This window comes from Uranotaenia lowii, chromosome 3, assembly GCF_029784155.1.
Source record: "Uranotaenia lowii strain MFRU-FL chromosome 3, ASM2978415v1, whole genome shotgun sequence".
Taxonomy (NCBI): domain Eukaryota; kingdom Metazoa; phylum Arthropoda; class Insecta; order Diptera; family Culicidae; genus Uranotaenia; species Uranotaenia lowii.
The window spans coordinates 157,525,001-157,534,222 of record NC_073693.1 but is presented as its reverse complement, the minus strand read 5'-3'; positions in this window follow the sequence as shown (position 1 = coordinate 157,534,222).

The window sequence follows — 9,222 nt, the reverse complement described above, 5'->3', positions numbered from 1 at the left end:
TTCAAGGTTTTTCGCGCGCCCCCCGAGCGGAAAAAATCGAAAAAAATGATTTTTTGCCGAAAAATTTTCGAGTTTAAAATTTTGCAAGATTCAAAAAATTCAAGGTTTTTCGCGCGCCCCCCGAGCGGAAAAAATCGAAAAAAATGATTTTTTGCCGAAAAATTTTCGACTTTAAAATTTTGCAAGATTCAAAAAATTCAAGGTTTTTCGCGCGCCCCCCGAGCGGAAAAAATCGAAAAAAATGATTTTTTGCCGAAAAATTTTCGAGTTTAAAATTTTGCAAGATTCAAAAAATTCAAGGTTTTTCGCGCGCCCCCCGAGCAGAAAAAATCGAAAAAAATGATTTTTTGCCGACAAATTTTCGAGTTTAAAATTTAACAAGATTCAAAAAATTCAAGGTTTTTCGCGCGCCCCCCGAGCGCAAAAAATCGAAAAAAATGATTTTTTGCCGAAAAATTTTCGACTTTAAAATTTTGCAAGATTCAAAAAATTCAAGGTTTTTCGCGCGCCCCCCGAGCGGAAAAAATCGAAAAAAATGATTTTTTGCCGAAAAATTTTCGAGTTTAAAATTTTGCAAGATTCAAAAAATTCAAGGTTTTTCGCGCGCCCCCCGAGCGGAAAAAATCAAAAAAAAATGATTTTTTGCCGACAAATTTTCGAGTTTAAAATTTTGCAAGATTCAAAAAATTCAAGGTTTTTCGCGCGCCCCCCGAGCGGAAAAAATCGAAAAAAATGTTTTTTTGCCGAAAAATTTACGACTTTAAAATTTTGCAAGATTCAAAAAATTCAAGGTTTTTCGCGCGCCCCCCGAGCGGAAAAAATCGAAAAAAATGATTTTTTGCCGAAAAATTTTCGACTTTAAAATTTTGCAAGATTTAAAAAATTCAAGGTTTTTCGCGCGCCCCCCGAGCGGAAAAAATCGAAAACAATGATTTTTTGCCGAAAAATTTTCGTGTTTAAAATTTTGCAAGATTCAAAAAATTCAAGGTTTTTCGCGCGCCCCCCGAGCGGAAAAAATCGAAAAAAATGATTTTTTGCCGACAAATTTTCGAGTTTAAAATTTTGCAAGATTCAAAAAATTCAAGGTTTTTCGCGCGCCCGCCGAGCGGAAAAAATCGAAAAAAATGATTTTTTGCCGAAAAATTTACGACTTTAAAATTTTGCAAGATTCAAAAAATTCAAGGTTTTTCGCGCGCCCCCCGAGCGGAAAAAATCGAAAAAAAAATGATTTTTTGCCGAAAAATTTTCGAGTTTAAAATTTTGCAAGATTCAAAAAATTCAAGGTTTTTCGCGCGCCCCCCGAGCGGAAAAAATCGAAAAAAATGATTTTTTGCCGAAAAATTTTCGACTTTAAAATTTTGCAAGATTCAAAAAATTCAAGGTTTTTCGCGCGCCCCCCGAGCGGAAAAAATCGAAAAAAATGATTTTTTGTCGAAAAATTTTCGAGTTTAAAATTTTGCAAGATTCAAAAAATTCAAGGTTTTTTGCGCGCCCCCCGAGCGGAAAAAATCGAAAAAAATGATTTTTTGCCGAAAAATTTTCGACTTTAAAATTTTGCAAGATTCAAAAAATTCAAGGTTTTTCGCGCGCCCCCCGAGCGGAGAAAATCGAAAAAAATGATTTTTTGCCGAAAAATTTTCGACTTTAAAATTTTGCAAAATTCAAAAAATTCAAGGTTTTTCGCGCGCCCCCCGAGCGGAAAAAATCGAAAAAAATGATTTTTTGCCGAAAAATTTTCGAGTTTAAAATTTTGCAAGATTCAAAAAATTCAAGGTTTTTCGCGCGCCCCCCGAGCGAAAAAAATAGAAAAAAATGATTTTTTGCCGAAAAATTTTCGAGTTTAAAATTTTGCAAGATTCAAAAAATTCAAGGTTTTTCGCGCGCCCCCCGAGCGGAAAAAATCGAAAAAAATGATTTTTTGCCGAAAAATTTTCGAGTTTAAAATTTTGCAAGATTCAAAAAATTCAAGGTTTTTCGCGCGCCCCCCGAGCGGAAAAAATCGAAAAAAATGATTTTTTGCCGAAAAATTTTCGAGTTTAAAATTTTGCAAGATTAAAAAAATTCAAGGTTTTTCGCGCGCCCCCCGAGCGGAAAAAATCGAAAAAAATGATTTTTTGCCGAAAAATTTTCGACTTTAAAATTTTGCAAGATTCAAAAAATTCAAGGTTTTTCGCGCGCCCCCCGAGCGGAAAAAATCGAAAAAAATGATTTTTTGCCGAAAAATTTTCGAGTTTAAAATTTTGCAAGATTAAAAAAAATCAAGGTTTTTCGCGCGCCCCCCGAGCGGAAAAAATCGAAAAAAATGATTTTTGGCCGAAAAATTTTCGAGCTTAAAATTTTGCAAGATTCAAAAAATTCAAGGTTGTTCGCGCGCCCCCCGAGCGGAAAAAATCGAAGAAAATGATTTTTTGCCGAAAAATTTTCGAGTTTAAAATTTTGCAAGATTCAAAAAATTCAAGGTTTTTCGCGCGCCCCCCGAGCGGAAAAAATCGAAAAAAATGATTTTTTGCCGACAAATTTTCGAGTTTAAAATTTTGCAAGATTCAAAAAATTCAAGGTTTTTCGCGCGCCCCCCGAGCGGAAAAAATCGAAAAAAATGATTTTTTACCGAAAAATTTACGACTTTAAAATTTTGCAAGATTCAAATAATTCAAGGTTTTTTGCGCGCCCCCCGAGCGGAAAAAAATCGAAAAAAATGATTTTTTGCCGACAAATTTTCGAGTTTAAAATTTTGCAAGATTCAAAAAATTCAAGGTTTTTCGCGCGCCCCCCGAGCGGAAAAAATCGAAAAAAATGATTTTTTGCCGAAAAATTTTCGACTTTAAAATTTTGCAAGATTAAAAAAATTCAAGGTTTTTCGCGCGCCCCCCGAGCGGAAAAAATCGAAAAAAATGATTTTTTGCCGACAAATTTTCGAGTTTAAAATTTTGCAAGATTCAAAAAATTCAAGGTTTTTCGCGCGCCCCCCGAGCGGAAAAAATCGAAAAAAATGATTTTTTGCCGAAAAATTTTCGAGTTTAAAATTTTGCAAGATTCAAAAAATTCAAGGTTTTTCGCGCGCCCCCCGAGCGGAAAAAATCGAAAAAAATGATTTTTTGCCGACAAATTTTCGAGTTTAAAATTTTGCAAGATTCAAAAAATTCAAGGTTTTTCGCGCGCCCCCGAGCGGAAAAAATCGAAAAAAATGATTTTTTGCCGAAAAATTTACGACTTTAAAATTTTGCAAGATTCAAAAAATTCAAGGTTTTTCGCGCGCCCCCCGAGCGGAAAAAATCGAAAAAAATGATTTTTTGCCGAAAAATTTACGACTTTAAAATTTTGCAAGATTTAAAAAATTCAAGGTTTTTCGCGCGCCTCCCGAGCGGAAAAAATCGAAAAAAATGATTTTTTGCCGAAAAATTTTCGAGTTTAAAATTTTGCAAGACTCAAAAAATTCAAGGTTTTTCGCGCGCCCCCGAGCGGAAAAAATCGAAAAAAATGATTTTTTGCCGACAAATTTTCGAGTTTAAAATTTTGCAAGATTCAAAAAATTCAAGGTTTTTCGCGCGCCCCCCGAGCGGAAAAAATCGAAAAAAATGATTTTTTGCCGAAAAATTTACGACTTTAAAATTTTGCAAGATTCAAAAAATTCAAGGTTTTTCGCGCGCCCCCCGAGCGGAAAAAATCGAAAAAAATGATTTTTTGCCGAAAAATTTTCGACTTTAAAATTTTGCAAGATTTAAAAAATTAAAGGTTTTTCGCGCGCCCCCCGAGCGGAAAAAATCGAAAAAAATGTTTTTTTGCCGAAAAATTTTCGAGTTTAAAATTTTGCAAGATTCAAAAAATTCAAGGTTTTTCGCGCGCCCCCCGAGCGGAAAAAATCGAAAAAAATGATTTTTTGCCGACAAATTTTCGAGTTTAAAATTTTGCAAGATTCAAAAAATTCAAGGTTTTTTGCGCGCCCCCCGAGCGGAAAAAATCGAAAAAAATGATTTTTTGCCGAAAAATTTACGACTTTAAAATTTTGCAAGATTCAAAAAATTCAAGGTTATTCGCGCGCCCCCCGAGCGGAAAAAATCGAAAAAAATGATTTTTTGCCGAAAAATTTACGACTTTAAAATTCAAAGTTTTTCGCGCGCCCCCCGAGCGGAAAAAATCGAAAAAAATGATTTTTTGCCGAAAAATTTTCGACTTTAAAATTTTGCAAGATTTAAAAAATTAAAGGTTTTTCGCGCGCCCCCCGAGCGGAAAAAATCGAAAAAAATGATTTTTTGCCGAAAAATTTTCGAGTTTAAAATTTTGCAAGATTCAAAAAATTCAAGGTTTTTCGCGCGCCCCCCGAGCGGAAAAAATCGAAAAAAATGATTTTTTGCCGAAAAATTTACGACTTTAAAATTTTGCAAGATTCAAAAAATTCAAGGTTTTTCGCGCGCCCCCCGAGCGGAAAAAATCGAAAAAAATGATTTTTTGCCGAAAAATTTTCGAGTTTAAAATTTTGCAAGATTCAAAAAATTCAAGGTTTTTCGCGCGCCCCCCGAGCGGAAAAAATCGAAAAAAAATGATTTTTTGCCGACAAATTTTCGAGTTTGAAATTTTGCAAGATTCAAAATGTTCCCGAAGCTGGTAACAAGACGGTACGATCGACTTCCGTGAATTTGAACAGATTTTATTAATCAGTTAAATTTCTCCTGCAAGCGATATACAATAGGGTAAACTACGTTAGTAACGCGAAAACTTTGATTGTATAAACTGAGATGATATTGTTATCATTAGATGACTTACGTTTAGTGTTTTATCGTATCTCGTTTGCTGTCTGGAATGCGATCCCGTACGGTAATAGTTTATCGTGTTCCGTGAGACGTTTTTTAATAATCGGTGTGCTGTCCGAATTTCGACCTAGTGTGGGAGTTTTAACTCACGGGGCGTGAAACGGTTTGTATATAAATGTTTCTCGTCGCTGTCCGGAGTTCTACCCAGTACGGTACTGTTCGTTCGTGTTGCGTGAGACCTGTAGTACTAGTCAGTCTGTCATTAACATTAACTGTACTAGTCACTAGTCAATAGTACACCTAACTGCATGAACTATAGTCACTAGAACACCTTACTGCATGAACTATAAAGAGCATAAATTTATCCTTAAAACAAATGTACTATTCTAAACTCTTTTAGCAAAATACCGGTGAATGTGGATGCCAACTAACTACCTTACAACTGTGCAACTTAAAGTTCAGTATTACCAGGCAGTTAATAACGGAATACTCAAATTGGTTTAGAATTGTTTGCATTCTGAATCACATGCGTTTTTGATATGACATGCCGTTGTTTAGTTTCTCTCTCCTTTTCTTTCTCATCGTGGGCCATGACAGGCGAACTCTGGTGGGGGCTCGTTGGTAGCGCCGGCGCGTTCGTGTATGACGTAACACTCCCCCGCAGTACGCAGAATTATGAATTCTGCTTACTACTCGTTGCGCCGACGTCTAGTACTGCTAACTTCACCGCTGGTCGATCGTAGGTATTACATGCAGTTCTCACCGTTGCACTACGGACTTGTCCGTCTCGACTTTTCGTGATGCTAGTGACAATTCCTTTTGGCCACAAGTTCCTTGGAAGGTCGTTGTCTACGATGACTACGATGTCATCTACTTCGATGGGTTTCACATTATAGTGCCATTTTGTACGGCGAGTTATCGTTGGAAGATATTCTCGTAACCATCTTTTCCAAAAATAATTAGCATATACTTGAGAGGTCTTCCAAGTGTTTCTCAAAGTATTCAAGTCGTCTTCGTACGGTACTACAGGTTTCAATCCACTGGAAGATCCCAGCAGGAAGTGGTTCGGAGTAAGGGCTTCGGTGTCTGAATTTTCTATCGGTAGGTAAGTGAGGGGTCGTGAGTTGATGATGTTTTCTATCTCCAGAAGTGCGTTACGCAGTACTTCATCTGTGGGGAGTCTAGGGAGCTTCATGTTGCTGAGGGTCTTCTTCACAGATTGTATCAATCGCTCCCAACTCCCACCCATGTGTGGGCTACTTGGCGGTAAAAATGTCCATTTAATTTCCGTAGAGGTGAACTCTTCCATTAGTCTGTCATGATCCATGTCCCGAAGCGCATGTTTCAGCTCTCTATTTGCGCCTACAAAATTTGTTCCGCGATCGCTAAAGATCTCCAATGGTTTCCCACGTCTGGCTATAAAGTTGTGTAAGGCCATGATGCAAGAGCTGGTGTTGAGCGAATGCGCAATTTCGATATGGACAGCTCTTACTACCAAACAAGTTAAGAGAACTCCCCATCTTTTCTCGACGCGTCTTCCAACAACTACATTCAACGGTCCAAAGTAATCTATCCCAACGTAGGAAAAGGGTCTAGAATAAGCAGCGGGCCTGGCGAATGGTAGGTCAGCCATGAGTGGAGGTTGAGGATTTGCTTTGACAATTTTGCAAACTTGACATTTCCGTCGAATTTTATCACACACTCTTCGTAGCATTGGAATTTGATAAAGCTGGCGCAATTCGTTGACAACAGTTTCATTATTAATGTGATGGTAACGCTCATGCATAAATTGCACGATCAGTATTGTGACGTGATGATCTTTAGGCAGAATTATAGGATGAGCAGTGTTCAAATCAACAAACGTACAGGATCCAATACGCCCGCGCATACGTAAGACACCGTTTGCGTCGAGGAATGGGGATACTTTAAAGAGAGGACTTCTTTTTGGTAGAGTGATATTTTTATCAGATGAAGACAGCAACGAGATTTCCTCAGCATACACATCTTTCTGCGCTTGACGTAAGATACAAATCTCTGCAGCTCGCAATTCGCTTTGAGTGAGAACTCCAGTAGATAGTTTTTTTTCTTGTATAGTAGCTCTGATGTTTTGTAGGTATCGTATTACAAATGATATCACGCGTACCAGCTTCCACCATTTAGAGAATGTTGTAACATCAAAGGGTGGTTGTTGAATGATGTGAATGTTAATAAACTTCTGAAGCTCATTCGTTGTAGTCCTATAGAAGGATGGTTGTGTTGGCCACAATGTTTGTTCCTGACGAATGAATTTCGGGCCATTGAACCACCTGTTGGATGTGGAAAAGTCCGGGATTTTTTGCCACTTAGTTCCTTCGTCAGCAACATTTTCGGAGGACTCAATCCAATTCCACTCTGAGATTTCAGAGTTTTCCAAAATTTCTCCTACTCTTGCGGCTACAAATTTGCTGTATCTCCTGTGGTCTGAACGTATCCAACACAACACGTCCCTCGAATCGGTCCAAAAAAATCTCTGTGACGTATGTATACGATGACTTTCTCCGATATCGTTTGCTAGTCGTACACCGATGACGGCGGCTTGGAGTTCCAAGCGTGGGATGGAAACATATCGTAAGGGAGCAACACGCGTTTTCGAAGTGATGAAGGCACACTCTATTTGGTTAGATTCTTCGAACCGAAAGTATGCGACTGCCGCATATCCGTTTTCGCTGGCATCCACAAATACGTGTAGCTGAACCTTAGTACTGTGATTTGCTGACGTGAATCTTCGATAACATCGAGGAACTGAAACAGTTTCTACCTGTTTTAAAACATTTAGCCATGTACGCCACTTCGACAACTGTTCATCGTGTATTGGTTCATCCCACCCGACTCCAGATCGCCAAATTTCTTGCAGTAGCACTTTTAAATACATTAAGAAATTAGAGAGCATTCCTAGTGGATCATATATAAGCATGAGAACTCGAAGAACTTCTCTTTTAGTGGGTGTCTCGGTGCCGGACATTATCTCTTGGTTGCATCTGCGTGGCACCTTGAATGTAAATATATCTTCAACCGTATTCCACCACATTCCCAAAACCTTCTCTGAGCCTAACTCGTTGTCTACATTCAAATCCTTCTGAGAAGTTGAATTTTCTCCCAAAGCTTTTAACACTTGTCCCGAATTGGACAACCAACTTCGTATTTCGAATCCTCCTTCCGAGTGTATCATACGCACGTCCTTTACTAGTTGGATTGCTTCTCTCTCTGTTTCGACGCTGATAAGCATATCATCCACATATGTTCCAGAGCGGATCGCGTATACTGCTTCCGGGTATTTGTTGACAAATCGATCCGCATTCGTATTCTTAACATACTGTGCACTACTTGGTGAGCAGCTTGCACCGAATGTCATCACCTGCATAACGTACACCGTCGGAGTCTTCCCGATGACACCATCGTTCCATAAAAAGCGTTGACAATGTTGGTCAAGTTCGTTGATGCCAACTTGATGGAACATTTCTCTAATGTCCCCCGAAACAGCTATACGGTATTCACGAAATCTTAGAAGTACATGGGGCAGTGCAACGACTTGGTCGGGTCCTTTCAGTAAGAATGAATTTAAGGAGACACCACGGACTTTCGACGCTGCGTCCCAAACGATACGCAGTTTTCCAGGTTTATTTGGGTTGAAAACAGGAAAAATAGGAAGATACCATTGGCGGCCTTGATGTTCACTTTCTTCTTGTGGTGAAAGTTTGCGAGTGTAACCTTTGAACTCGTACTCCAAGAGCTTCTGTTGCAGTTCTTTAGCCATCTTAGGTTCTCTAATCATACGTTTTTCCAAGCAAAGATGTCGTTTCATAGCCATCGCTTTGCTGTCTGGAAGTATCACGTCATCATATCTCCAAAGCAAACAGGTTTCATACCTCCCCTTCGCATATGTAGTTTTTGATCTCAATAGATCTAATGCTCGCGAATCATCTGAAGATAATCGATCGCTACTTGTTGAAATACCCAGGCTATCGAATGAAAAATAATCTCTTACTGCTGAATTAAGCGTTTCGCATTGACAAATGTGGTAGGTAAAAGCTTGCTTATTTTCTTCGGAGAATGCCGATCCTGGCACAAGGCACGGTCCATAAATAATCCATCCTAAGCGTGTCAAAACTGCAGTTGGTTGATTCTCAGCACCCTCCTTAGAATCGAATGGGTACTCCAGACGAATGTTATCCATTCCTAACAAAATCCTTGGTTTGACATTCTCATACGACTCCACCGGTATGTTAGACAGATGGTGAAAATGTTTCACTAATTCCGAAAGGCACAAACTCTGTGACGGAAGATCCAGGCTTCGTACTGTGTGTACACTCGAAAGAAGGAACTTATTTTTTTTTATTCGAAGTGCCACTTATATCAACGGAGAACTTAACAGAATCAGCTTCGTACCTCCCCTGCCCTGCCGTCCAGTTTATGCAGAGTGGGTACTGTTCTCCTT